Below are 4921 nucleotides of genomic sequence, written 5' to 3'. Positions count from 1 at the left end.
CCCCTGCCCCACTTGGGCCTCAGTTTCTCCATCTGGGGCAAGGGGAGGAGTTAGAATCTGCTGATCTGGGAGGCCCTTCCCAGTCTGACGTTCTGAATTTGAAAAACCCTGCTGGACCCAGGCTGGCGGAGGGGGTGGGGGTGGGGGTGGGGGGACGGTATGGCAGGCAGGTTGCCATAGTGACAGGCGCTCAGGGATGTCCTGGGTTTTCTGGGCTGGCTTCCTGCCCAGAAATGGCTCTGGTCACTCTGGACACCAGAGCTAGAGTGGGGGTTGGGGACCAGGGGATGGTATGGTCAGAGTTGCTAGTTCCGGGTGCTATGGAAGGTTCCTGAAGAAGCCAGCACCTGCTGCCCCACGGGACTGGGACGACTCCCCCTGGAAGGGCTGGAGGACCATTTTCTGACTCTGGCTGACCTTGAGCCTCTGCCCCAGTCTGATCCCCAATTCTTACTCCAGTCTGAGCCATGATCCTGACCTCGTACTGAACCTGGCCCACATGTACTCTGGTCCTGACCCCAGGATGAGCCTTGACAACCCAGGGATGGAGCAATGGAGGGTCTGAGAAGCTGTGGAGACCCAGAGGGCTTTGGAGGAGGATGAAGAGGAGGAGGAGGATGAAGAGGAGGAGGAGGAGGAGGAGGAGGAGGAGGAGGAGGAGGGTGGTCTGGGGTGGGGAGACTCCTCTGGTCCATCCTTTCTCTCACTTCTCCTTCCACCCCTCCCTCCCTCCCTTCCTTCTTCCCTGCCTTCCTCCCTCTCTCCTTCCTCCCTCCCTTCCTCCCTCCCTTCCTCCTTCCCTCCTCCCTCCCTCCCTTCCTTCTTCCCACCCTCCCTCCCTTTCTTCCTTCCTTCCTTCCTCCCTCCCTCCCTCCCTCCCTCCCTCCCTTCCTTCCTCCCTCCCTTCCTTCCTTCCTTCCTTCCTTCCTTCCTTCCTGACCCTGTAGATTCAGAGCCTCGTAGGGCTCCTGCCTGGAGGTGCAGCAGATGGGCAAGGGCCAAGGTGAGAGCTACAGCAGAGAGCAGAGGGCCAGCCATGGACACCCACAGGTGACAGGGGTGGGAAATCACAGGCGGGCAGGGAAACAAGAGAGCCACTGGCAAAGGACAGCTGGCCTGAGGGATCCTCAACAGTAAGTGGCAAAGTCTGGGGTCTCAGTGGGCTGGGCCACCCCATCCTCCCCAGGCTTGCCCCAGCCAGGCAAATAGGGATTCTATTAAAGCCCAAATGACTTGCTGAAGCGTCTGCTTCCTCATGCCTCTGTCATGGGCCAGGCTAGGGAAAGCCGCACTGACCACCCAGGGAAGTCACCCTTGGGACACAGGGTCAGAGAGGCCTTGGCTGGACTAGGCTGAGGTTAGTGGGCCTGACAGTGGCCGTGGGCAAGCCGTTACCCCTCTCTGCTTTGAACTTCTCGTCTACGGAATGGAGAGGGCAAGACTTTCATCAAAGGGCTGTTAGGAGGATTATATTGAACTAAGGATTATGGAGTGCTGAGTTGCTAGCTTTCCCTGCTAGGAAAAATGATTTAAATTTCCTTTTTCGCTCTCTGAAGGCGGCGAAAGTTGACTGAACAAAACTGAAGTTATTATCCCCAATTCACAAAACTAAATGAGCACGAAGAAATTTTAAGAAATGAAACTTTCAAATTAGGTTTCCTATAGATTTGTAGCTTTAAACTTTATAACTTCTAAAGGTACTGAAGCCTAAAACTAAGACTCCTGGGGCATGATCACATCGACAGCTTTCAGACCTCAGATTGAACCTCTCTGAGCTTCAATCCCTCATCTGCAAAATGGGTGTAACTATGGTATCACAGCACCTGTGCATCACAAGCCTTCAGGAAATGCTAGTCGTTATGATTGTTGTGGGTATTGTCTCAATTCCCTGTTGTCAAACATTGGTGTTTTTTCCAATTCTCCAAAAGGTGAAATACCATGGTGAGCGAAACATCCTTGAAGCTAAAGCCTTTTCCATCTTCGAAGGCTTTTCTTCCTCTTCTCTGTGGACTTATGAGGAATTGAGGGCCAGAGAGGGGTTGTGCCCTGCATAAGGTCACACAGGAACTGAGGCCTCAAACTCAATCTGTGGCCCCTAACCCAGGCCTCTGTCTCCTGTCCAGTACTTTCTCTATTTCTTTTTTTTTTTTTTAATTTTTTCATGTTTATTTATTTTTGAGAGAGAGAAGAGCGTGAGCAGGGGAAGGGCAGAGAGAGAGGGAGACACAGCATCCGAAGCAGGCTCCAGGCTCTGAGCTGTCAGCACAGAGCCCAATGCGGGGCTCGAACTCACCAACTGTGAGATCGTGACCTGAGCCGAAGTCGGATGCTCAACAGACGGAGCCACCCAGATGCCCCACTTTTTCTATTTCTTATGAGGTCCCTGTATTCTCTTGCACCCTACTACCAGTAAGGCCCATCAGGTCTGGGGTGGCAGAGCTCTAGGTGCCCAGATTCCCCAGCCTCATTCCCCTGGAAGACAGTGTCCCCTCCATGCATGGTGGCATGAATGCTTGGCCTGCGGAACCCTGTTTGTCCCTCGGATGCTATTTTTAGCTCCTGTGGGTTTCCTGTAGGGGCCCAGTCCAGTCTCTAGGACCGCTGGATTGGAAGCCATGGGCAGTGCAGTCGACAGTGGCTAGGGGAACCTGTGAACACTTCTCTCCTGGAGCCAGAAATGCCAGGGCTCAAGGCTCAGCTCTGGGGAAGCAGAGGGTCGGGAGTAGGTATCTTCCCAGCCACGGAGCCAGGCTGGGATCCAGGATATCTTGGACTTGGCCTGGGCTGAGAGTGGGGGCTGGGCTGTCTAGGCCTGAGACGCGGTGGCTGGGGCCTGCTGGGAGCTGGCAATCTCTGACCTTGTTGGCCCCAGGCCTGGCCCAGAATAGCTCTGGGGCTGGGCCGGGCCTGGTGAGACCTGTGTATACAGAAGCATGCGCTCGTGTCCCAGGCTCTCGTGTGCACAGGAGTGCATGCACACTCTGCACTTGCCTCTCTGTGTGTCTGTGAGTCTTAGTGTGTGTTCCATGGAGCAGTATGTAAGTCCGTGTCCATGTGGATGTGCACAGTGTCTGCCCGTGCCCACGTACAGGGCTGCCTCCTGAGCTGTGCAACTTGGAAGTCCTGCCAGTGTGTTCATAGTAGATGGGTCTGTGTGGCACAAGTAAATGTACATGCCGCACATTCCTGTGACTGTGGAATCACATACGTGTGCAGGGCATGCGAGAGTGGGGTGGGTGTGTGTGTGCACATCTGCGGTGGGATCGGGCAAGGGCCCTTGGCTGTGTGGGCGGGTGGACCCCGTGGAGGCTGTCCTTTGGGCACTACTAGGGGACTACAGATTACTTGGCTCTGGCCGAGAGAGAGAGAGGGAGCGAGGCCTGGCAGGTCTTGCCCCACTTGGCAGATAGTAAAACCGGGCTTGGCAATGCTGGTGAGGTCACCCACTCTGGGGGTCGGTGGGGGGGGGGGGGTAAGGGAAGATGTCCCCCAGCTTTCCGATTCCCCTAGATGTGGCCGAACAGGAAGGCTGGGCTGTGGGGAGGAAGCTGAGGGGGCCCTTCCCTTCCTGCTTGAGCCCAGCCAGCGCTGCCCTCCCTCAGCTGTAGGTACAGATGAGGACACTGAGGCCCGAAGAGGGGACGGGCTGCTGCAGAGACACCACTCACTGAATCTGCTTCCTCCTGCTCAGGGCTCTGTCCTGCCTGCCTTGCTCACCACACCCTCCTGGACAACCTTGCTCTCTCTATGTGGCCATGTCTCCATGGCCCTTGGCCCTTCCCCCCAAGCCCCAGAAACCCCGTGCTTGACCACACCCACGTGCCAGAGGACCCACAGACCCACCAAGACCCTGCTCATCTGAGAAGGATCCCCTTGAACTGCCATGTGCCCCCTCCACTGGGGATCTTTCTTCAGCCTGGCAGGGTGGGGCCTGACTTCCACCCCCTCAGATTTGAGTATGGGGTTGGTGGGGTACCCTTTTTGCCCTTCCACTGTCCGTATGGGGCCTGTTGGCCTCAGTGTTGTCAACCCTGAAAGGGGAAATGACTCCAGTCATCCTCTGGAACCCGTGTACCGTGGGAAGTGATGGGGGGGGGGGGGGCATAGGCATGGTGGCTGGAGGGGGACCAGGCAGCAGACAGCGGGATCCTTTGTTACAGGCTGAACCATTGTCCTCCCAGGCCCCCACCCCCCCCCTCCTGGGACTAGGCTTCCGCCACCCTTTCCAAGGTCACAGGCCGCCACCCTTTCCAAGGTCACAGGCCCTGGAGCAGACCGGCAGACCGGCGCAGGCTGCATGCTCTACTGGGCCATGATGAGAACCAGGAGTGGGGGCAGGGGGACTTCCTCAAGGTCACACAGAAAGAAATGGTCGCTGGCCATACACATCTGGCCCAAGGGGGTGCGGGGCAGCCTCGGTTTACCCCACTTTCGGTACGTTTCTCGAGCCCACCCGGCGCCGCGCTTGTGCTGGCCTCTGGGATTCGGTGCGGGTGGAGGAGGTCATGGGGTTGCAGCCAGGCCCAGAGCGGTCAGAATAGGGGCGGATGCCCGGGAAGGCCCCGCAAGGACGAAGAAGCGAGGCCGCTTCCCGGACACTGCCGGGCGGTCCTGGGAGCCCTTCCTGGGAAGCTAGGCGAGCCCGGGCCTGAGTGAGTGAGTGTGTGTGTGTTTAAGGCGGCGGAGGGGGTCAGGCCCCTACCTCCCACTCCCACTGGGTCCCGGGAGCTTTCGGACCCGGAGGTCTCCAGGGAAGGCCTCAGGACTAGACCTCGGGCGGGGGTGCGGGGGTCGCGTAGATCGCTAGGCCGGTCGGTCGGCTCACGCCCCAGCTTCCTCGAGCAACAACCCGGGGTGGGCGGGGCCGGCGGTGGGGGCGTGGCGAGGGGCGGGGCAGTGGGCGTGGCGGGCTCCGGGGCAG

The sequence above is a fragment of the Herpailurus yagouaroundi genome, unplaced genomic scaffold, assembly GCF_014898765.1.
Source record: "Herpailurus yagouaroundi ecotype Mexico unplaced genomic scaffold, PumYag 193, whole genome shotgun sequence".
Classification (NCBI taxonomy): Eukaryota; Metazoa; Chordata; class Mammalia; order Carnivora; family Felidae; genus Herpailurus; species Herpailurus yagouaroundi.
The sequence above is the reverse complement of the archived record's forward strand: the minus strand, read 5'-3'. Positions refer to the sequence as shown.